General features: G+C 36.3%; 1 protein-coding gene across 19 annotated transcripts in view; it reads right to left on the bottom strand.

The window, feature by feature from the left end:
- SOX6 (SRY-box transcription factor 6) overlaps positions 1-25765 on the bottom strand; it is a 597341-nt gene that overhangs the window by 389259 nt on the left and 182317 nt on the right. For 14 of the 19 annotated variants that reach the window (XM_045194158.2, XM_071221425.1, XM_071221423.1 and 11 more), the window contains exon 1: positions 9534-9618. The exons of the other annotated variants lie outside the window; for them this stretch is intronic. The gene's annotated coding sequence lies outside the window, so the exon portion shown is untranslated. Of the gene's footprint in view, positions 1-9533; positions 9619-25765 lie in introns of those variants that run through there. 19 annotated transcript variants of the gene reach the window in all.

Here is a 25765-nt window from a genome sequence, read left to right as displayed (position 1 = left end):
AGTCTAGATCATGCCTGTAAATTTTTTTCTGAAGTGCATTTTACCTTTGGAAAACAAACAAAAATGCTCTTTAGGTGTGCCTTACTCTCAGTAGTGTCATTATTTTCCAGTCTTATTTCCATACTTAAATATATAAATAAATACAATACCAAATATTTCTCACTGTTTACTTTCACTTAACAGAAAAGTAAAGGAAAAAATGAAACAAATATATTGCCTTTATTATTATGTTGAGAGCATATTTTAATTGATTTTTAAATTAGGTACATCCAAGTCTTAGAAATGCAAACTCTTGTGATCACAAGAGACACTGCGTTTTTCATGGCGCTTAAAGGAAAGGGCATAATAAATAAGTTTCTGGTTCTGATTCATTTTCTGTTTTTTGAATTAATTAATGCTGTGGAAATCCCAGGCAACTGCTGTATCATTTATGGCGGAATTGAGTCAAAAGGAGAAAAATATGTAAAATATTATTTAATTAAAATTTTCATTTTTCTCTCTCCCACTTCCTATCCTGCTAGTGCATAGTCATTCAAACTAAAAGGGTAGTTTCATGTTTGTTGCTGTCAAATTAATTGCCTTGGGCCACTTTAGTATCTTCAGAGAACCTGGTTTGGGGAGCCACATTGTTCCCCGGGGTCAGTCCCTTGGGGATGACTCAAAAGTTCCTGGCCTTATTTCAAAGTTGTTTTGACAAACTAAAAAACTGATAAGAATTGGTATATGTATAGCTCTTGAAGATTTGCTAGTGAAGATTTTTTTTTGTCCTCTACACATGATTTTGCATTTGACTTTGGGAATAGAGTAATAATGAATGTTGGAGAAGAAATTCATCCTACTTTAATTTTATTGCAGTGCAGAAAAAGCAAAACAAAGAAAAGTATACTTTCCTGATGCTAAGTTGAAGACACCACATCAGGAAATCTTTTCTTTTTCTACCTGAGTTGTGGTCCTAAACCATAAAAAATGATCATCTCTATTTCCTGCTTAATAACCTTTGTTATTTCCTCATAACCTACAGAATAAACTCCAAATGTATCTTCCAAACCATCTTTTTAATCTTATCTTCTGACACTCACACACACTTAGCGAATCAAGACTGGATCCTCTCTATATATTCTCTGTTGATTGTTCTTTGCCTGATTTCTATTCACAGAGCTTACACACTTCTTCCCAATTTATGGCTTTCAAAAAATATTTTTCCCGGAGTTGGAGAACCAAGATGGCGGCATAGGTAGACACACTGCGCCTCCTCACACAACCAGAACTGACAGAGAATCTAAAGGCAAGGAAGTCCAACACCAAGTAGATAAAAAAGAAACATACATCCGGACCGGTAGGAGGGGCAGAGACGGGCAGCCGGGGCGGAGAGGACTCACGTTGCCCTGGTGGGACCGAGACTGGCAGAGTGTGGGGCAAACAGGGCAGGCAGTCTGACCACTAGAAACTGAGAGGGCCGGACTCAGAGTTGCGGAGAATGGGGCAGACAGAGCAGCGGGTAGTACCCCGTGGCCCCACACTCGTGCACAAATAAACCGGGACTAATGGTGGGGAGCGAGGCAGACCGAATAACCCAGGGCTCCAGCTCGGGGAAATAAAGCCTCAGACCTCTGATTGAAAGCGCCCGTGGGGGTTGGGGTGGCAGCAGGAGAGACTCCCAGCCTCACAGGAGAGGTCCTTGGAAAAACCCACAGGGGCGTGGAGTGTGCACAAGCCCACCCACTCGGGAACCAGCACCAGAGGGGCGCAATTTGATTGTGGGTAGTGGAGGGAGTGATTAAAATCTGGTGGAGAGTGGAGCGGGCACCATTGCTCCCTCTCGGCCCCTCCTCCACTTACAGAGTCACAGCACAGCGACCAGCGTTACCCCGCCCTGGTGAACACCTAAGGCTCCGCCCCTTTAAGTAACAGACACGCCAAGACAAAAAAAAAAAAAATGGCCCAAATGACAGAACACTTCAAAGCTCCAGAAAAAATACAACTAAGCGAGGAAGAGATAGCCAACCTATAGGATGCACAGTTCAAAACACTGGTTATTAAGACGCTCACAGAATTGGTTGAATTTGTTCGAAAACTAGATGAAAAAATGAAGCCGATGCTAAGAGAAACAAAGGAAAATGTACAGGGAACCAATAGTGATACGAAGGAAACTGGGACTCAGATCAATGGTGTGGACCAGAAGGAAGAAAGAAACATCCAACCAGAAAAGAATGAAGAAACAAGAATTCGGAAAAATGAGGAGAGGCTCAGGAACCTCCAGGACATCTTGAAATGTTCCAACATCCGAATTATAGGGGTGCCAGAGGAGAAGAGGAAGAACAGAAAATTGAAAACTTATTTGAACAAATAATAAAGGAGAACTTCCCCAATCTGGCAAAGGAAATAGACTTCCAGGAAGTCCAGGAAGCTCGGAGAGTCCCAAAGAAGCTGGACCCAAGGAGGAATACACCAAGGCACATCATAATTACATTACCCAAGATTAAAAATAAGGAGAGAATCTTAGAAGCAGCAAGAGAAAAGGACACAGTTACCGACAAAGGGGTTCCCATAAGACTGTCAGCTGATTTCTCAAAAGAGACCTTACAGGCAAGAAGGGACTGGCAAGAAATATTCCAAGTCATGAAAGGCAAGGGCCTACATCCAAGATTAATCTATCCAGCAAAGCTTTCATTTAGAATGAAAGGGAAGATAAACTGCTTCTCAGATAAGGTCAAGTTAAAGGAGTTCATCATCACCAAGCCATTATTATATGAAATGGTAAAGGGACTTATCTAAGAAAAAGAAGATAAAAAAATATGAACAGTAAAAATGACAGCAAACTCAGTTATTAACAACCACACCTAAAACCAAAACAAAAGAAAACTAAGCAAACAACTAGAACAGAAACAGAACCACAGAAATGGAGATCAGATGGAGGGTTATCAACAGGGGAGTGGGAGGGGGAGAGGGGGGAAAGGTACAGAGAATAAATAGCATAAATGATAGGTGGAAAACAGGGGGAGGGTAAGAATAGTGTAGGAAATGTAGAAGCCAAAGAACTTATAAGTATGACCCATGGACATGAACTATAGGGGGGGAATGTGGGAGGGAGGGAGTGGGCAGGATGGAGTTGAGTGAAGGGGTGGAAATGGGACACCTGTAATAGCATAATCAATAAATATATCAAAAAAAAATTTTTCCCTCTTATGTTTCCTTTTCACCAAATTATTTCCTAATCATCACATTGGACTAAGCTTTAATATCACTAATGCAGAGTCACCATCCTTAATCCTAAACCCAGGTTAGGTCCCCTTTCCCTTCATAGCATGTATTATAATTAAATACTTAATGTCTCCCTCTTATTTAAATTATAAACTCTTAGAGAAAGAGATGGCATTCGTTTTAGTTCACCACAGCATTCCTGGCCCATACATACTTGGCAATCAATGGAAATAGAAGATTCTCTCATTATCCAAGTATTCATTATGTGAGTCTCTAAAATTACACAGGAAGTGAAAGGCATCAACATATAAAAATATTCATTAATAATGTTAACATTTATAAAATATTCCTCACTCAAAACTCACAAATAAAACATATCTCACTCATTTGGTTAAATTTCTTTGTATCTTTGATAATCACTGCTAAGTGGTTTTAAAATTGTCTGCACATTGGAGTTTTGAAAAAATATTGATACTTGGGTCTCATTCCCAAAGATTGATTTAATTGGTTAAAGTAGAGCCTAAGAATAGAAATACTTTAAAAAATTGACTGATATTTTTTTCAGTCAGGTTGAGAACCTGGCTAGCTGATTAATGTATATTGCCTTGTGGAATATTGTAAATAATATTCAAAATAAAAATGTAAAGTAACTGCAAAATGAAATTGCAAATCTTGCAAAAGATATGGAAAAACCCAGGAGAAATATAGCGTAGTGTTGAAGAACAGCTTAAATCATTGACAAATCAAGAATTAGCAGTTAGACTAGATGGAAATTGAGGAACTAAAAATTGGCAAGAGTGATAGTTTATATGGTACATTATTCCAAGAGAATGATTTGAATGTAAAAAAATTAGTCAATGTTTTTAGGAAATTTTCTTTATAAAAATGACCATCCTTGTTATGATAGTGCTACAATCAAAAGTGATTGTGCTATCACAACATTTGACCTAAAAAATTGTTCAAAAAACATGCAGTTAATTCATTATTATAAGAAATAATGCATAATTAGAATTACAAACAAAATGTTGCCAACTATATAAACTTATTTTATTAATTTTAGTTTTAATTTTTAAGATTAGGTCAAAATTAAATCATTTTCTCCATTGTTTACCATGAAATATTTTAATTGAATTTACTGGGGTGACCTTGGTTCACAAAACTATACAGGTTCAAGGGTACAACTCAATAAAACACATCTGCACACAGCATGGTGCTCCCACTACCCCAAGCAAAGTCTCTTTCCAACCCCATTTTCCCCACCTTTGCCCACCTCCACCTACTCCTCACCCTCCCTCCTCTGTGTAGTCTGTGTCTTTGGGGAGGTTTTGGCTTAATCCTTTCACCCTCTTTCATCCAGTCCCCCAAACCCCCTCACCTCTGACAGCTGTCAGTGTGTTCCTTATGCTCATGCCTCTGTTTCTATTTTGTTCATCAGTTTATTTTGTTCATTAGATTCTACATATAAGTGAGATCATATGGTATTTGTCTTTCTCTGTCTGCCTTATTTCACTTAGCATAATAATATCCAGGTCCATACATGATGTTGCAAAAGGTAAGATTTCCTTTTTTTCTAACAGCCGAGTAGTATTCCACTGTGTAAAGGTACCATAGGTTTTTTATCCTCTCATCTACCTTTGGGCACTTGGGCTTTTGCCATACCTTGGCTGTTGTACATAGCACCGCAGTGAAAATAGGGCTGAATATATTCTTTTTGATTAGTGTTTCAGGTTTCTTAGGATATATTCCCAGAAGTGGGATTGCTGGGTAAAAAGGCAGTTCCATTCTTAATTTTTTGAGGAAACTCCATACTGTTTTCCCCTGTGGGTGCACCAGTCTGCATTCTCACCAAGAGTGGAAAAGGGTTCCCCTTTCTCCACATCTTCACCAGCGCCTGTTGTTTGTTGATTTATTGATGATAGCCATTCTGATAGGTGTGAGGTGACTCTGGTCCTGTGGCTCTGGCTTTCTGTGACTCCCACCTGCTACTTTGGGTTTGGCCCCCCACACTATGCACTTTTTGCCATGGAGTGCTCTAGCCATCTCAGGGCAGCTGTCAGATTCTCTTAAGACTTCTGTTCTTCTGAGTAAACATGCCTGGCTCTTTTAACCTAAGGGAAGCTTCTACCAACTGGTCCAGAGTGAGAAATTTAATTTATCTGCAACCAGGCTATTCGTCCAATTGAAAAATATAAGATTTGACTTTTACCTTAATGCAGTAAACAGCCCTCTTGGCTAATCATTACAAAGACCTTCTGGCATTTGTCTTCAAAGAAGTATCCCTCCACTTGCCTGCACACATGCATATATGCGACATCATATTCCCTATCCCATTTTCTTTTAAAGAAGCTTTAAATGAGCACCAGAAGTATCCATCCTCAATTCATGTGACTAGGGTTTACGCCCAAGAGGCTTGTACCCTCCACTTCGTCACGTGATTTTATTTGAGCTACAGTTCATTTACTCCAGATTGTGGTATTTCATTCTTATAAATTCACACTTATTTCTTCTTATTTTTGGACCCCTAAGATATTAGGCTCATTAAACTTTATCCAATAAACTTTCATTTAGAATGGGCTTAGCAATGTGTTTGTTAATTATATGCATTTAGCCATATCAGTTCCTTTTTTTTTTTTTTTTTTTTTTTTGGAAATGGTTAACTACTTTCTATCTTTGGGAAATTAGGGGGAAAAAATGTCCAAGTCTAGAAAACCTATACAGGACATCCACCTACTTCATCCTGGTCCTTAGAAGAACCTCCAATCTAAACCTTTTTGGAGGGGCAAAGGTAGAGAGATTATTAGTCTTGCCTAAAAAATTATACCTAGAATTTTTTTTCACTTTTAGTCCCAGCTCCTGCTTCATTTCTGTCCCAGTTTTCCTCGTTACGAAACAAAGGTAATAAGACCCCTGGTTTAATTATCTCACAGTATTACTATAAGATTTGTATAAGATAACATATGATAAAGTTCATTTAAAAGTATAAAGAGCAATAAAAATATAAGATACAATATTATTAATAATCATGGCACCTTCTATGACCACAAATGAGACATTCTACTTTGATTTTAGAGAGGTGGGGAAGGGAGGGAGAGAAAGAGGGAGAGGAACATTGGTGTGAGATAGAAACATTTATGTGCCCTGACCAGGGACCAAACCCACAAGCTAGGCATGTACCCCAACCAGGAACCGAACCCAGGACCTTTGCATTTACAAGAGGACGCTCCCACCAACCGAGCCACATCAGCCAGGGCGAATCCCCTCCTTTTAACACTGTGATATTTTAATTAAATTCTCTTTTTTATCTCCTTTTTTTCATACCACCAACCAAAAAACAATTTTTTCAGCATAACCTTGTAACCTTGGACTTTAATTACAAATGCCAGCAAAGATTTACACAGAGTAAAACATAGGTATATTCTGACATTTTGAAAACCCCAGCCTTCCTGACTTCATTTTCTTTTTCTTTTTTTACAACCTTTTCTATATTCTCTTGGAAAAAATCACACTGCGTACTAATAGTATAGTAACTGTCACCATTATGACTATTTTAGTTATAGTTATCCACCTTGAAACTCTTACTAGTGGCCTCATGACTTTCCTGTGCAAGAGTACCAGATACACTTTTTCAACTGTGTGTCCTAAATTTTTCCAGATTTTTAGAGCCCATTATAGTGTTTCTACATTAAAACTATAGCCACTAGGGCTGCTCTACAAGTTTAGAATTGGAAAGCTATTTTATTACATCCAAGAATGCAAATTCACAAAAATGACAGCACAAAAGTAGAAAGATTGCACTGAAAAACAAAAATCAACATGGAGAAAAGCTGTCACATATTCCACAGCTAGATGATAAGAAACAAAAGCGTCCCTACCACCTCCCTTACCCCAGTCTCTGCTAGCACCAAGTTACATTATTTTACCTAAACAGTACATACAAACTAACCCACAGACTCTATTTTTATGCAATTTTTTCTTTCTCTCAATATCCCTTTCTTCCTCTTTCTCATTCACTACATTCCTCTGCCTGATAACAAAAACAAATATTTATTTAATGCCTGTAAGTACAAGACCATGTGTGCTAAATGCTAGGGAAAACATGTGAGAACAAAATAGGCCAGTCCACAGTGAACACAGACAGTGAACAAAAATCACACAAATAAGCATGTAATTTTTAATTGCTATATCAGCTATGATATAAATTAAAGGGTGGGAAGTAAGACCTTTGCAGGCAAACAAGATTTGAACTGAAAGAATCGGGGAAGGCTTCTCGGAAGAAGTAGTCTCTAAATGGGGACCTGAATGATAAGAAGGAATTATTCTGAAGAAGAATGGGGAGGAGTATATTCCAGTTGAGAAGACAGCATTATGTGAAGAGCTTGTAGCCGGAAAACATTTGGAGTGTGTAGACCAGTATAGCAGCTGAATCAGAAGAAACCACGGGGAGAAAGGCAAGAGCTGAGGCTGACAATGCAGGAGCCATATTTTGTAGGGCCAGGGCTTTGCAAATTATGTTAAAGATTTTTTGTCTTAATTAAAAAGTAATAGGAATCCAAGAATTTTTAAAAAATGGTAAGTGGAGTTTTTCCTCCTATAATGAATATGGAATTAAGTTTAAGTATAAAGAACAATATGGGAATGATAAACACCAAATTCAAAAGAATGGTTTACCTCTGGCCCAAAGAGAGGGAGATGTAAAATTGGTAAAGTGTTCACAGGACACTTCAACTACATTTTTTATGTTTTATTTCTCATAAAAACCATAGGTAATTTAACCTATTCTTTATACATTTCTGTATGACTAAAATTTTCATAACAATTTTTTTAAAGAATTAATGAATGTTAAGAATTCACCAGCTCATTTCCTTCTCCTCTTCTTTACCAAGCTCATATTAAATCTTAATTTTGAGAAAGACAAGCACACAGAATTTAAGGATCTCCCTCTTATACACTTTGTTTCCTGGGCCTTTATTTTCTAGACTTTTTGCATCAGACGTTAGTGTCTCTGTAACTAGCTTATCTTCTGTTTATCATACACTGTAATCCTTGTACCTTTCCAACAACCAGAGGGTTAATATGATTAAATGAGATAAAGCATTTAACATAGCATTTAGCACACAAGAGCTCAATAAATTTCAACTATTATTAAATACAGAGTATTTACTACACTCTATATCCCCAGCCCTAATATGGACCAGAAAATTAGAACTAAAGAAAAAAACAAAAACAAATCCTGAGTGTATATGGCGAAATGGTGCTCCGGCATTTTGAATGCATATATACTACGTATACTCACAGACACACACGCAAACACATACACACGTATAACATATATTTCCAATGCTCAGTTTCTCAAAAGCACACTTTTTCTGTGCTTATTTAAGCAATAAGTAACAAAATGTTAATTTGAGGCCTTGTTATTACCAGTAAAGAAATACTTTAAAGAAAAGGTCAGAATCCTACATTTGATGGTACGTGATTACAATTTAAGATAAGTTTAGTAAGTTAACTAACTTCTCCTAAGTACAGTGCTACATTGAAAGTATTTATAATTGCACAGCTGCAATAATATTCACTATGGTCAATACTGTGTTTAAAAGGCTCATTTTTGCAATATCAAATAATTCATGCAAAACTTCAATCTTATAAAATTGAATATTGACATCAAAATTTTTCTATAACAGAAAGAACAGTCTTTGATGTGAGAACATTATTAAAATCATATCTTTTCACTTAATTTCCTTTGTACAAATAGCACAGATCCTCTCACCTCTCCTTCCTTCCAGTTCACAAAAACAATAAAAAGCTGTCTTCAGAAAGGTCCTTAAATTAAACATCACGATGAAATGAGCACTAGGGCCCTGAAAATAAGAGAACTTAGGACAGTTGTTGTTACCTAGAAGTCTGAAAACGATCTCACTGAATCTTTATGTGAATGTTATATTCTAAATTATATTTTCATACCTAAGAACCCAGAACTCGCTCCTGTGAAAAAACAAGTTTGTCACTCAATAGTCCTCAGTTTGAGGTTTGGCCTTAAATTGCTTTGGTAATCATTCCTCCATGCCCACTTCCTTGTTCTTAATCACAAATCTAATCATGCATTTTTATAAATATTCAAAATTAAATATATTTATCTACTTATGTAAATACTTTTCAGTTAACTTTTACCAATAGTCTATGTAGGGATCTCAGTAACAAATCATTTGGAGCTTTTTAGATTTGTTCCAGCGGCCTGTAAATTCATATTATATTTAATTGTTTAAATAGATCAAAATTCTATGCATTTTAAAAAATGGATATAAGAAATTAATTCCAAGTTTTGTTTTACTTACCAAGCTCTGCCATTCCACCTCACTGCCTGAACAATATTATCAGCTCTTCGGATACTCATTCTTGCTAAGTAAAAGGATATTTCTTCTCTAGCTGGATTAATAATCAACTTTCTAGATAGTTCATTTGTAATTCTCTTCTGGTTAACCCTTAGCATTACAGCAGTCTGCCCAACTCATGCTAACCAACTTATGAAGCAGAAAGAAAAAGATGAAATTCAATTACACTGATAAAAAATGGAAAATAAAAATGAGGGACAGTTTAGATTAGGCACAAAAGAACAATCAGCCTTATTTTTTTTTACACTACCAAGAATAAATCTTTATGTTAGATATTACAAAAGCACTCAGGTCATAAACATAAGAACCAGAGACATGAACAGAAAACCTAATAAGCTTCCAACACACCAGTCTAGTGCATTATCAACCCATGTTTTCTGCTTTCTTACATTCAAATAAATACAAATCAGCTCTGAGCATAATAGATACATTTTTCTCTTAGTGGAAAGGTCTCACATTCAACATCTAAATGCCTGCTCTCTCAATGGTTGTCATCACTTGGTTCCCTATCAAACAGTAAGTGCCATCTGTCTCTATGGAAAATTTCTCCAATGTGATCTGTAAACACTTGAAAGAAAATAATCTGGAGCTCTTGTTAAAAATATAGACACCTAGGTCCTACTGCAGAAATCTGAAGCACCTCAGGGGATTCTTAGGTACATTAAAAGTTTGAGAGCCACTGCTCTAGGGCCATTTCTGACCATACCTAAAAGAAACTCCAACACAGAATGGAATCTGGACCTAGAATCTGGGATCTGACAGAATGAAATTAACTACTCTTGCTGCAAGTTTGACCTTGACTTTTTGCTGTGGCTCCAATAACTAGGATGCTCTCTTGTTTTCCTATACCTGAATGTACCAGTCCATCCAAGACCATGACCCTGCTGTGGTCTTGATAACCTTCCACCTGCAGACTACTCGGAAACTGAAATCTGTCCTTCAACTCCACTTGGTGTCTATGGCCTTATTGTGGCCTAGCTGCCTAAATCTCAAAGTACCACTTACCCCAGACTTTTCTTGCTCTGCCTGCTTTGTGAAACACTTTAATCTCCTGTTGTATACCTCTCTTATACATACATGGACTATCCTGACTGGTGTTCATTGTCCATCTTTTAGCTACTGCAATTTGTCTGCTGTATTACCTGTCTCCCAAGGCTGCTCGCATCCCAGTGGATCCCCACCAGTCTGCTCTATACCTGTTATGATGAACGAGACTTGCTCAGTCACATCTAGAGATGTGAAAGGAACAACTAGCTAAAAGTCGAAAAGACAGATGTGATAGCCAGTAGTTTCACAAATTGCTACAGAAACCCATGTTCATGGTCAGAGTAAGGGGAAAAAAAATGACTAGAAAAAGAAAAAACATGGAAAACTAAAATCCTTGAGAACTAGAAGAGTAGACGAGATTAAGTGAAAAATGTTTTAATTCTTATCATTTATTTTTATTTTTATGGAAGAACCTTTTTAAAGGTCAACACAACAATGATTATTTAACCCAGAGAGAAGATTAAAGTGACTAAAAGGAGACAGTGCTGGAACAGAACTCAGAAGACTCAGATTTCTCCTGGCTCTCTGCCACTTCCTATATTAATGACCTAGATTAAGTCTCTTAATTTCTATGTGTCTCGTCCCTAAATGGGTATAACAACCATGCCTTGTGTGCCTAGAATTATTTGGACAATTTTCAAAGAGCTTTGAAACTATAAACACCATATAAATATGAGATTACTATATGAATTATATATAGCTACATAAATTGCTATTATATAAAGATAAAATTAACACATCTACAAAGGATACAAAATGACAATTTTATATATATAAAGTATATTTTGTATACAATATTATATTAATTATATTGGTTTCAGGTGTACAATATAGTGATGGAACACTTTGCTACTGTATGATGTGATCATACCACTAATTCTAGTGATCATCTGTCACTGTGCAAACTTATCACAACACTACTGACTATATTCCCTCTTACTTTTTGTATCCATCCACCTACTTCCCCTATGGCAATTGTCCCCTTGGTCTGTATTTCTATGAGTCTATTTTTGTTTTGTTGGTTGGTTGGTTTTTGCTTTTTTAGATTCCAAATATAAGGAAAACCATATGGTATTTGTCTTATTTCACTTAGCATAATACCCTCTAGGTCCATCCATGTTGTCTCAAATGGCAGGATTTTATTCTTTTTATTGCTGTGTAATATTCTATTTTGTGTGTGTGCGCCTTTCTTTATCTAGTCATCTGTTGATGGACACCGAGGCTGCTTCCATATCTCAGCTATTGTAACTAAAGCTATGATGAACATATGACCGCATGTATCTTTTCAAATTAGTGTTTACATTTTCTTCAAATAAATATCAGAAATGGAATTGCTGGTTCATATGGTAGATGTGTTTTTAAAGGAATATATAAACCATATACAGTGAAAGAAGTAAATAGGAGCTTGTGAAATGTATTTCCTAAGAAAATTTCAAGAATAGAACCAATATCAGTTATGGGAAGAATAAAGTAAAACCATCCCAAAATATAGATAAATAATCAAATTAACCTGAGTTTGCCCAGGTCAAACACAAACATTAAGAGCCTACCAGAAGGACTTCTAGATGAGAATAAGGATCATTTGGAGTTACTGGTGACATTTCTCATTCAGAAACATCTCCTTAAATCTAGAATCAGAGTGATTTCAAGTGGCAAAAGTATGGGGCATTTGTTGCAAGACATTTAGACCGCATCCAACATGGCTAAGATTTAGTCAAGTGCTGTGACTTAATTCAACTGGATTAATGTGTACATATTAACATTGAGAAGGCAGAAGTCCTTAACCAGTGTACAAACTGGTTGATGAGAATTTCCCATATTAAAAAAAAAAGGTTTGATTCTTGACTTAAAAAATACACACTTTGATCTTTTTTAAGTTTCAATAAACATATTTACAAATATGGTTTAAAACCCACTATATTCTGGGCATTGTTCATGACACTGAGGAATATGAGTGACGAAAAGTCAAAAATTCTCTGCTATATGAGCTTATACTCTAGGAAATATTAGAAAAAGATGGCCAATAAATTTAATAGATATGCAAATTAGCATATTGAAAGTTGACAAAAGCCATGGAAACAAATAGAAATGCATTAGGGTGATCAGGAATGTTTGGAAGGTTGCAATTTGGGGGTCAAGGTGGACCTCACAGAGATGACATCTAAGCAGGGTCTTGAAAAAGGTGTCAAGGTTTGGTGGGGTTCTATGAACATAAAGTTCTTTTCTCACCAATTTGTAAATTTTATCACTTTGATTATAAATGAAAGATAACCTTATAAATTAACTTTCATATTATAATAGTGAAAAGTTATAAATCAATGATGTAATGGTGAAACAAACTGTGGCACATCCATGTAACAGTATATGGTGCAGTCATTAAAATCATGCTGCCTATGAACATGGGGAAATCCAACAAAATGATCTCCTGAATACAAAAATGTATTTAACGTATGACCCACTTTTGCTTTTTTTCATTTAGTCAACCACTATTTTTCAACTACCTACTATGAGCCGCACAGTGTCCTGGGCACTGGAGAGAGGGCAGTAAACAAGCTAGAGGTGTCCTCTCGTCTCGTGCATACATAGATTAAAGACAAAGAAATTTATCAAAATGTGACTAGGGAGTAAATTTGTTTTGTGAAATAAGCTGAAATGGTGGATTATTTTATTTTTCCTCTATGTTTAAATAAACTCGAAGATTTCTAAATAGGTTTTGAATAATTCCAAAATAAACTTTGCCATTTATATTGCCCTATCATGGTTCATATTTACAGTGGGATGTATTTTTGGATAAAGCACAAATTTATATTCATTCTATGAAACGTATGTTGCCTTTTTCAATCATATACTCATTATTATGCCCTACAACATTTAATACAATTGAATAACACAAGGTCCCTGTCTACAGAGGCAAAAACTGAGAAACAAAACAGTTAACTAATTTGCCACACTGGAAAGAAAAAGTGTTGAACTCCTAAATAATAATAATGTGTATGGAAGTGTCTTATACAGTGCCTGGATCAAAGAAAGACTGCAGATTCTGAATGCCATTCTAGCACCTTAGTGTACACCTCTCCCCCCTTACGCTGGTGCTTTCATCGTGGAAATAATCATTTATTTAACATGGAACTTTAATAGTTATAAAAAACCTTATCTGAATCCCAACCCCACTACCACTACCACAAGATGTTAGCTTTCTTCCCTCTCGCGTCAATTACTGAGATGACCAGTAAACAAGTCAGACATATTCTAAAATGCTTCTTCATTCTTCTGTCAAGTTTTTATATTTAAATAGAATGGAAAATGGCATCCATTTGTCTACCCCTAACTAGTTGAGTTACCTTTGGCAAGTTATTTAAACTTTCTGATCTCACTTTTCTTATTTTTCAAATACAAGAATTAACTAGATAATCTCAAAAGTCCTTAAGTCTACAGTTTCAGGATATTACGATTTCAAGTCTGTGATGTGCCTATAAAAAATGAAAGGAACACAGCTTCTCAGAAGTAAAGTAAAGAAAAGAAGAGAAAAGAAAGCAAAAGAAAAGAAAGGAAAAGAAAATTTACAACAATAAGGACAGTTGGCTAGAAAAAGTAAAAAAAACAAAGATGTGGGATTAAAAGAGAATTTGAAAATCCCCCCAACCCCCTGGACCCAATCCAGCTTCAATTACACAAGGGCTGTTTGGAGACAATAGAGAGGAAGAAATATGAAGGTCCCTTTGATCATCAAAAGATAACCTTTCTGCTTTAAAAGATAGTGTTCCTATATTATCTTTGGTTGTAAATACACACACATACCCCATAACCAACTGTTTTAATATTTAATTGATATGGAAGAAAAATAGAAGTCACTTATTTTGTTAAAATATAAGTATTTCAACCCAGAAAAGGTGATTTGGTTGTGAGGGGTTTTAGGAAATATTACTGTATCCAATCCTTTTCTATCACCTCCTCTGTAATACAAGACCCTAATAGCTCTTAAAGTTTGTGGCATTTTCTTATGTACAAAAAGGAAAATTTGTGTTGCCATTGCAGCAACATCTAAACAGTTTCCTGTAAACTTTCTGTGATGGAAGTCATAGAATTTATGATAAAACCCTGTAGAATGTTGAAACAAATTTCTTTCATATTTATCATTCATTTTATTCACTGTGCATTTGAAGGAAAACCTTTTAAGAACACCAATAATGTGAGAAAGCTACAACAACTAAATTTATTGTTAAGTATCACATCATTGGTCCTCCTGGGAGTTCAGGAAGAAAGCTTAAATCACATTTCCTAACACATTGGAGAGCTTCCCAGACATGTGATGGCCCACAGAGGCAAGCCATCCAAAGCGCACTGGAATCTCAGAGATGGTGACAAAGAAATATATCACTTTGCTTAATAAAAGCAAATTGAAGTTACCCTTTTATTTTTTCTAACAAAGTAAAAACTCTCTCTTACTCCATTTTTCTCCTTTCCTTCCTCCTCCCCCTCCTGTTTCACCTGACTAAACTGTAGGTATTTATTCCCTCACCTGACCAAGGGGCTGGCTAGAAATATTAGAAAAAAACAATCTACCATTGTTACATGAGACAACAACCTTTCATGTCCTTGAAGCTCACCATGACCTTTCATCTCTCCTATCCCCAATGGTCTCTCCTAACAACTAAAACTACACTCCATTGGGCTGAATTCCAGATTGTCATAAAAAGAACTCTGTCCTTTCAAAACAAAACCAATTTTTACACCAAGGTGGGGGAGAAACACAAGTCCATTGTTCCCTCACAGATGGAAGTTGGAGTTACTAAGGCAACTGCTCTAATCCTCCTTTTTACCACCTTTTTCACATCACTGGCCTATCAAGTATGCTACCTTTTAACTCATAAGCTCAAAAGCTGGTAGTCTAACTGGCTGCCCTAATTAGCTACGATTTTCACACTACAGACAACATGATGAGCTAATCGAAATTTGCAAAATAATGACGTACCTCCAGCAAATATTCCTCCTCCTGAGGCCCAGTCTTAGAATAACAATAATGAGACCATTATTAGAGAAGGGCATTAAAATGCTGCACTGCTGCTAAACAGAGAACTTGATTGTTCTGGTCTTGTCCATTGAATCAACAACCTATTGTTGTGGACTTGAAAAATAAAGGACTGGAGAATGGGTGCCATGATGATTGGTCTGTGCGGCCATACCGGCACTCTGTAGAATTGTTTTCTTTTGAAACTCTTGATGGACTAGTAGTTTTGTTTAAAAGTAACATAAAAGGCGATTGTCTGGATAAAAAGTCCTATTTATTGAAATCCTTAGAAGCAGTTGCATGGATTTGTTCATGACCCCTGAGATAAATACATAGTGACCATAATAACACCATTTGTAGAGAGCCCTATTACCACTGCCTACAGTAACATAAGAGACAGTCTTTTCTAGCTACTGTAGGAAGGAAGGAAGTACTTCTGAGCAGAAAGCAAGAATGATAAAAGGTCAAATACTGGATAAAGCTCATTAATCTCTGAAAGGGAGACTTTTAAAAATAATGCTAATTTAAGAATTCTGTACAATTGCTACAGATTCAAGCATATGTAAAAAGGCTCACGGCTCTTCTTATTTTCTCACTTTTGAGCTTCTTTCCTTTGGTTAAAAAAAGAAGATTAAAATAAAATGATTATTAAATAACTGCAGCAAGATGTCTCAGGATAACTGAGAGAACAAGAAACTCAAAGGTTTCCAGATAATTATTCTTATGGACATCCCCAGTCTATAACAAGAATAATAAAATACTGAAGTTAAAGGTTAACTAGTGGAGGATTCTTAGCAGTAGAAAAGCACTGTTTACACACTGTAAAAGTGTCTTCTATATGGAGCCACAGAACATGTTTTCTGTAAAGTCAGGTCAGGATTTTAGTGCTGAATGACAGGGGGAGGGAGTGTACTTTCTGTTAGCAAGTTTTGGGGGTAGGGGTCTGTTTATTTTTTATCAAGTGAAATCTGCATTATGTAAAAATGTATTAAATTGTAAATAAACCCTCTTGCTCCATTCAGTCTGTGATTTGCTTCATTTATCTTCATCTTGTTAGGCTAAATTAATTAACAATCTCACTGTTGCACACTTTCTCTTTTCATTACATCAAATAATGGCCTGTGTATGGAGAAAGCCCTCACCACGGGAATTCTGCAATTCTACTGCTACGAAGAGTTTCTGTGTATCAGCACAGCAATATTAACTGGATATATTCATTTTTATAAGCATTTATTAAATGTACTTTTCATTGTTAAAAACCAAGTACGTGTCTATTTCTTTACATATTATCAATAGAAAACCACTAAAAAATAACTAAACTAGAAGTTGCAAAATACTTTTTAGAAAAAGAAATCAGTCGTATATCCAGAACCAGGTGTTACCATCACTGTCACCCAAAGTAAGGAGAAGCATATGCAAATTTGGAGGAATGTTTTCACAGATACAATACAATACAGTGTAAAAGGTTTGAAAGACACACCCCAAGCTGTTTCTCTCCCTGCTTTGGAATGTCTAACCTGATAAATTGGATGATTTCAATAATTTCATTGGTAAATCCCATTATTTTAAATCTGTAAGAGTGAAATGTGTTCAACTCTTTTGTAAGTTTTCTTTCAAACTGAAACCCTGTGGCATCTGGAACTATGCAAAGGACAAAACAGTAAAGCTCTTTTTAATCTTTCCCTGATCAATCAGTGCTTCTTTCTCCAATCACAGCTTTGTGTGTGATATCTTTCTGCTAGCATTTCTTATGTAATTAAAACAGACACTGACAGAAGGACATGGATTAGTACTGTAATGATGCATTTACTTAGATTAATCGGAGGCTCCTTTTAGAGTAATGGCTTAAACAAAGAACAAAAGGAAATTGTTATGAAACAGCCTTTTATCCCAGGCAAAGGTCACATTATGAGGTTTTTAATTTTGTCAGCTTCTGTTATACTCTGCCTTGCTAGTGGAACATGAGAAGTGCTTTTACCCCCAATAAAGCCAGTTATTATAAAAACAGCCATTAAAGCTGCAAATTAAAACGTCTGATTTTAAAACCGGTTACTTAGCTTTCAGAATCCTCTAATTAGCATGTTGTGCATTGTTGTGAGGAAAAGAAGACTAAAATGCTAATGACCTACCGCCAGGTGACCATACTGCTGTGCAAAATAATAAGGACCTTTCCAAGTAATATGATGAATTAACCACAAGCAGGTCCCCCAACCAGCACCCCTTCTCTGATTATAGCTCCAGATGAATGACTGTTATGTTTTCAGTCCAGGGGACTCTGATTCTTAGACTGCTACTTCTCACATATTTACTAAAAGCCAAATTCCTCCCACCACAATAAAAAGTGAAGGAAATAGCAATGCTATATAGAGAGTCTCCAAGTAGATAAGACAACACTTATTTGATTTCAGAGCACAAAGGAAGAATCAAAGCATCATGCCCCTAAACAAAACTACTTCTTTGAATCTTTTCATCCAACCTTTTCTGAATAACTTGGCCTCGCAGAGTACAAATGGGGTTAATATTTGAAAGCTTGGTCTTCATTCTCAACATTCATTTTTACACTACATTGTCTTTAAGTGGAACAAAGTAAACCCATGTTCCTTTTTCCCAGCCTCATGTATCCTCTGTTTTACCGACTCCACTCACCTCCACCCCTCCTGTGTTCAAATTTGCTCTTGACAAAGGATATATTGGCATTTGTGTTTCTTACTATATGAATTTAACTCAATTACTTGCACTTTCTGTGTTACCTTTCTTTAAGGAATGAACAATTCTTTGCCTAGAAGTGCTAACATATACTAACTGAATACATAGACAAAGTGGGGAGTATTGCCAGGGTTTCTAAAATCAACCCACAAAGACAACAGATTCCATTTTAAATCAAGTCTCACACAAGTATCACTGAGTGGCTGGCTCTAGAAAATTCTTGAAATCAATGCAAAACATATATTGTAATTAGATCAGCAAGAAATCACTCGGGATCATCTGGGACATTTGCCCAGTTGAGTGTTTTTTTCTTTAAAGGGGTTGTTTGAGGTTGTTTCAGTTATCTATGGACACAAGAATGCTGCACATTCAACCACCCCAAAACTCAGTGGCTTAAAACAAAAAACATTTACTTGCAGGTCAGTGGGGCATTTCCTCTGGTTTTAGCTGAGTTTATCAACATGTCTGATGGTTGGCTGGCCAATTTGGGCTGATCTGGAATGGCCTTGGCTGCCATGACTAGAGTAATTCAACTCTGCTCTGTAAGTCTCATCCTCCAGCGGACTAGCCTAGGCTTGTTCTTCTCATTGTGACAGAAAAGGACAAGAGTGTGAACAGAAATGCACAAGTGCTTTCACAAGCCTCTCCCTGTGTCAAATTTGGTAACATCCCATTGACCAAAGCAAATTAAATGATGGATCCCAGAGTCAAGAGGTGAGACAGAGTGCCCTTTCCAGAATGGAAGAGCACTGTGAAGTTTCAGGGCACGGGCTGTGGACACGAGCAAGGATGAAGAAGAACCGGGGCCTTTAAAACAATCAATCTCAGCAAAGAGGGCAAAGTCATTTTGATGATCCCCAAAGTTGTTCAGCAGAAGTCTCTGTTTTGTTCCATTTTAACTAATGTAGTCTAGATAGCTATGTAAAATTAGTATCTTTATTTTAATAAGTGACAAAAACTCTTTAAAAAAACAAATAACAAACAACCTCACCCTACTTAATCTCCATTGTTTCCCAATTTAAAAACTGTAACTATAAAGCTAATTCTAATACGACCTATCCCAGTTCACTATTTATTTTTGTCTACTAGTTGTGAATCAGTTATTCCTTGATAAATGATTTCAAAACCACAAACAGTTGTGTCTCAAAAGCCTCACCTTCCACCCAGAAATATCTAATGGGTGCTCAATTCAGAATTTTCTTCATTACCATATCTCAGATATGGACAGTTCCATTCCACAGAACACCAGCAAATGGTACAGCACAGTCCTTCACCGCAGCAGACATAGCCACAATAGCAGCATTTTTAAAAAATAATAACTCTGACTATGAAAAAGGAAAACAAAAAATGCCTTTGGTCTCACAGGACAGGCTATATGAGGGTGTCCTGAAATAAGATGATAAAGAAGCCAATTTTAAATTCTGCCAATTCTCTTTCTAACCATATGAAGCAGAAGATCAGTGAGGAAGGTATTCATGATGCCTGCATGAATTTCCCAGGGTTGTTCTGGCTGAGTCCCTACACACAGTTTTAGGGAGATACCCAGAGCCAGTTACCAGTCTTTCCACCCAGATACACTCGTCCAGGAGTAGGAGTGATTACTGGGCAGAATTCCTAAACCCTGTGGCAAGGGAAACACTATCCTATATTGCACCACTCAACAACTATCCCTGTGAGCAATTAAAATAAGCAGTGAAGTAGGTCTCCAAAAGGGGCCTTCAGCCACTCCTCCAGTTGAGCCAGCCCTGACAATGAGGGCTGCCAGAGCTGGCACTGCCACCCGGAGAACAAGGAAGAAAGGCCCGCAAAGCTCAAGCTTGCATCCAAAGATATTACAAAGAAAACTGAATAACATGGAGAAAACTATATTAAGAATTATCCAATTAATGGGGAACAGTAAAAAAATAGCATAATAAAATGCTTTCTAAGTCCCTTTTACTTTTCTACATTCCTTTACAACTTCTTTCAGTAACAATTTTGCTGCAAAGTGAAGCTTTAAATCATGGTTTGCCTTTTATAAATGAGGACAATACCTGGTAAGAATGCAATTTGCTCTGTTTGTGTAATGTTTGGGTCAACCAAATCCTCTCACCTGGTCTTCAGCAAGCATTCGTCATTAGAGCAGTGATCCAAGGCCGTGGAACAGAGCAAAGCTAATGGGTCCACATAAGAATCAAGACAAGCATTGTGCCCTCATTAACACTGGGTTCTAAACAAACAATAGGCCCATGTTCAGAGAGCTGCAGTAATTCTTCTCAATAGAGGAGACTTGGGTATAACTCAAAATTTCCTTTAAAAGTCTCTCTGCTTTGACAGAGAAGCAAAAAGAAAGAGAAACAAAAGCACTTGTATATGAGAAAAGGCTATGAGAACTGGGATAGAAATGGAAGACTGAACTCCTTAAGAACATCATCTTTGAATATCCAGTATATGGTACACCATAGGTGCTCAAAAACTATGAGTTAAATTGTGGTACGTTGAAAAGAACAGATAAGGAAAGAAGAAAGTAAGTAACTCTTTTGTAAGAAACTGAGTAAGTAGTCATGTCAGGTACTCAGGAAGCCCAAACTTAGCAGGTCCTAATATTTGTGTTGAATTATTTTTTTATAGGATGAAATGAGATTATACACAGGTCAAATTACATGTGGAGATGCACCTACTTCTCAGATTTTTTTTTACAGAGACAAAAATATGACTAAAATTAACTCGAAGGAGAAACTTAGAGAAAGAAGGATATCATAGATGTCTTTTTTTAAATAATATATTTATTGATTATGTTATTAGTTGTCCCATTTTCCCCCCTCTATTCCCCTCCGCCCAGCAGACCCCCTCCCACCTACATTCCCCCGCTATAGTTCATGTCCATGGGTCATACATATAAGTTCTTTGGCTTCTACATTTCCTATGCTATTCTTACCCTCCCCCTGTCTATCTTCTACCTACCATTTATGCTACTGATTCTCTGTACCTTCCCCCCCTCTCTCCCCCTCCCAATCCCCTGCTGATAACCCTCCATGTGATCTCTATTTCTGTGATTCTTTCCTGTTCTAGTTGTTTGCTTACTTCATTTTTATTTTTTGTTTTAGGTGTGGTTGTTAATAACTGTGTTTGCTGTCATTTTTACTGTTCATATTTTTCATCTTCTTTTTCTTAAATAAATCCCTTTAACATTTCATATAATAATGGCTTGGTGATGATGGACTTCTTGAACTTTACCTTATCTGAGAAGCACTTTATCTGCCCTTTCATTCTAAATGAAAGCTTTGCTGGACAGAGCAATCCTGGATGTAGGTCCTTGCCTTTCATGACTTGGAATACTTCTTTCCAGCCCCTTCTTGCCTGCAAGGTCTCTTTTGAGAAAGCAGCTGACAGTCCTATGGGAACTCCTTTGTATGTAACTGTGTCCTTTTCTCTTGCAGCTTTTAAGATTCCCTCCTTATCTTTAATCTTGGCTAATGTAATGATGATGTGCCTTGGTGTGTTCCTCCTTGAGTCCAGCTTCTTTGGGACTCTCTGAGCTTCCTGGGCTTCCTAGAAGTCTATTTCCTTTGCCAGATTGGGAAAGTTCTCCATTATTTGTTCAAATAAGTTTTCAATTTATTGCTCTTCCTCTTCTCCTTCTGGTAACCCTATGATTCGCATGTGGGAACGTTTAAAGATGTCCTGGAGGTTCCTAAACATCTCCTCATTTTTGGGGAATTCTTGTTTCTTCATTCTTTTCTGGTTGAATATTTCTTTCTTCCTTCTGGTCCACAGTGTTGATTTGAGTCCCAGTTTCCTTCCCATCACTGTTGCTTCCCTGTACATTTTCCTTTATTTCACTCAGCATAGCCTTCATTTTTTCATCTAATTTGTGACCAAATTCAACCAATTCTGTGAGCATCCTGATTACCAGTGTTTTGAACTGTGCATCTGATAGGTTGGTTATCTCTTCGTCACTTAGTTGTATTTTTTTCTGGAGCTTTGATCTGTTCATTTGGGCCATTTTTTTTTTTTGTCTTGGGGTGCCTGAGCCACAAAAGGTTAAGTGGCTAAGGCAGGTTCTGCTGAAAGGACTGATGTGCCTGATCATCTCGGAATGTGCAGGTAAAAATGCTGGAATAACTTGTCCCAGTGTAAAAAGCCTACCCGCATCCACACAACTGCAGTTCCTTGGAAGAAAGTATGTTCTCAGTAGAAGGGATCACTGCTCTTTTCTTTCCAAGTTTTCTGGCTGCCGCATTCCTTCCCCTCATAAATGTCTTAATGTAACCAATGGGGTAATTGTGGGACTTGGAGGAGACTCTCTATCCTTTTGCCTTTTAAAGGACATTAGGGACATAAACAAACTAATTAAAAGTATTTAAAAATCTCAGATCATGTTTAGCTCCAATTTTGGTGCAGGACCCTTTCTCAATGTTCCGTTAGAGACTTCTCTGAGAATATCTCCCCTAACCAGTGTAATCAACCTGCTCTCTTCTTAGTCCCAATTGAACACATCAAAAGTCTGCCAACAAATATTCAGAGATAAACACCAAAATAATTGCACCGCAATAACAGAGACTATGGAAGCAACTCCCATATTTCACCAACATTTTCTCCATCCCCAACTTCCCTCCACTAATAATCCTGGCCCCCAAATATACAGCTATCTTAGGTTGATGTTTCAAAATCCTTTAAGAATAAAAATATTTATTCACCTAGCTAGTGTTTAAACTTAAATGCCTCTAGGAAGGGTAACACTATGACTTCCTTTCACACTAAGATATATACGACTCTGAACTCATTTTATAAGGCTAGAGTAACCTTGATTCCAAAACAAAGATACTATAAAAAGAGAAAATTAGACACTAATCTCCTTTATGAATATATGTGTAAAAATTCTTTAAATATTAACTTATTCTACAGCATAAATGAAAATTTATCAAGACCAAGTAGATTTTAAAGCCAGTGATTCTATATGATTTTTAAAAATCTACCAATAGCATCATAGGCACAGATTAAAGAAGAAAAATATGTATGAACATTTCCATAGATGCCACAGATGGAGAAAAAGACCTACAGAAAACTTCATAGTTACTGGTAAAATGTTAGGATACATTCCCACCAAATGTCTTCCCTCACTATGTCTTCCGTCACTAAGAATTTCAGGCAAGTGGAACATTATAAATGGAATATCTCAAGACTAGGAAGAAGACTACCTAAAGTAAGTCTCAAGAGCAACTCCCACCCATAGAAGGTAAGACACACCAGGGTTTCCCTGAGTTTCTATATGGGTCATGGCATGCTCTTTGTGGTGGAAAATGTTTATTATTTAACATTATATGGAAAACAAAGAGCACACAATAAAATCTATGTTCTGTTACAATTATGTTGAATTATTTTCTATTATTTTTTTTATTTTTTATTATATGTAATGGGGTAACTGGTTAATAAGACCATATAGATTTCAAGTGTACAACTCTATGATACATGATCTGTATATTGCATTTGGGTACCCACCACCTGAAGTCAAATCATCTTCTGTCACTATATATATATTTTTAACATATGGACAAGGACTAAAAATATGCAGGTAAAAGTAAAAACAAATGACAAATGGTAAAATTGTGTGTAAGATTGTTTCCCTTATTGTTTTAACATAAATATAAATTTTTAACCAAAAATAATGATAATAACTCTGATAAAGGTGTATGCGACTGCTTTGGGATACTACCCTGTGAGGAGATTTGAGCAGGGGAAAGAAGTAGACAGCAGGTGACAGAAAGAAAGAAAGACCACCACATAGAAGGGTTATATGAAGAAGAAAAGAGAGACTTTTAGAAGCAGGTCTTCCTAGGAATTTTATCTATTTTTACATTTTATTTGGTCTGTGTTGCAAACTTGAGGTCATTTGAGGAAAGGGGAAGTGTTACATAAGGATAGATAATAAAACTCCAACATGCACCACCTCTGAGGAATGCCACCTATTTAACAACGTGCAGACCTTCCAAATGAGCTATTTTGTGTGTGGACTCTTACAGACTAAGGTTTCTGCACCTTTGGCTTGATCTTAAAATGGTTCTAATGAGGATCTAACTTTCATGAGTGAGTTAGCACCCCAACTTCTGAGCATGCTCATTACCTAATGAGAACATCAGCACCCAAGCTTGGGACTTAGCTCTATGGTTCTTAGATCTCAGAGATTTATCTATAATCTATACAAATTAGGGAGAAAACAGGGCAAATTTAATATCTTGTCACTTCATGTTTTTTGAACAAAAAAAAAGCTGAATTTGAGAATATACAGAATGGAACAAGAGTAAATTTACAGTTGTGAGAAAGCAAAACACACAGTTTACTCTTGTATTATTATTTATTAATTATTGTATTATTTTTCCATATGAACAATTATAAATCTACTTTTGTCCCACCCTGTACATTCTTGAATGGCAGGGGACAGAACAAAAAAGTCTATGATCTTATTTTAATGTTGGGGTTTTCTCTAACTTTTTTAAGCAATAAATTCTTACTATAAAATGGACTAGCAAATTTTTAAGAGAGTTGATCAAATATTGACCTAGTCTTTACATACATATTTCAAACAATATGAAAAAACAGATAAAATAAAGACCTCCTAAAGGCTGCATAACAAATATAAATTTAAAATATTTCCCACTTATATGTGGTTTACCAAAGTCAAGTAGAATTTGTATAACTATATTTGGAGAATAAATTTTCTTCCAAATTGAGGTTACTTTTTTCCAAGAAAATAGCAAAATTTATACTACAAATCCATTTCTTTTTGTGTTTTCCAAATTAGTGAGATCACTAATTTCAAGTAAATCCATTAAAGTTAATCTTAAGGAGAAGTATATATTGATGAATGGGATTTACATATAAAAATGTCACAGGCAGAGGATATTTTTTCAGGGAATAGGTAAATAAAATATTCTCTCCAATTCTTGCCCAAGTGTGCATCTAACAAAAATGGGAAACTGCAATAGACAGGTGAATATTAAAGATATAAGCAAATTTCAACTTCTTTTTATGTAAGAAAAAGAAAAACTGTATCTTTAACCCACGAAAAAATCCATAAACTTGTTTTATTTTCAAAATGACAAACTACAATCATTTCAGTAAAAATTATCCTTGTTTAAACAGTAATGACTTTCACAATATCATCTACACTTATTTACACTCAGCAGAAAGTAAAGTGGAATAAATAAGTCTCACATACTGGACAAGTCAATGGACACCAAACAGTTCTCCAAGTACGTATGTCCACCCACCAGAGCAGTTGTACACTCAGCTGTGCCCTACTGGTTGTGTTTGTTAGAACACTTTTACTTGTGAGTGATAAAAACCAACTCAAAATAGCTTTCTCAAAAAAATCGTCTGCTGGCTCAACATAACTGAAAAGTCCTGGCTTCTGACACAGCTGGACTCAGTGCGA

Source organism: Desmodus rotundus, chromosome 5, assembly GCF_022682495.2.
Source record: "Desmodus rotundus isolate HL8 chromosome 5, HLdesRot8A.1, whole genome shotgun sequence".
NCBI classification, from domain to species: Eukaryota; Metazoa; Chordata; class Mammalia; order Chiroptera; family Phyllostomidae; genus Desmodus; species Desmodus rotundus.
This window is presented reverse-complemented; position numbering and strand designations above follow the sequence as displayed.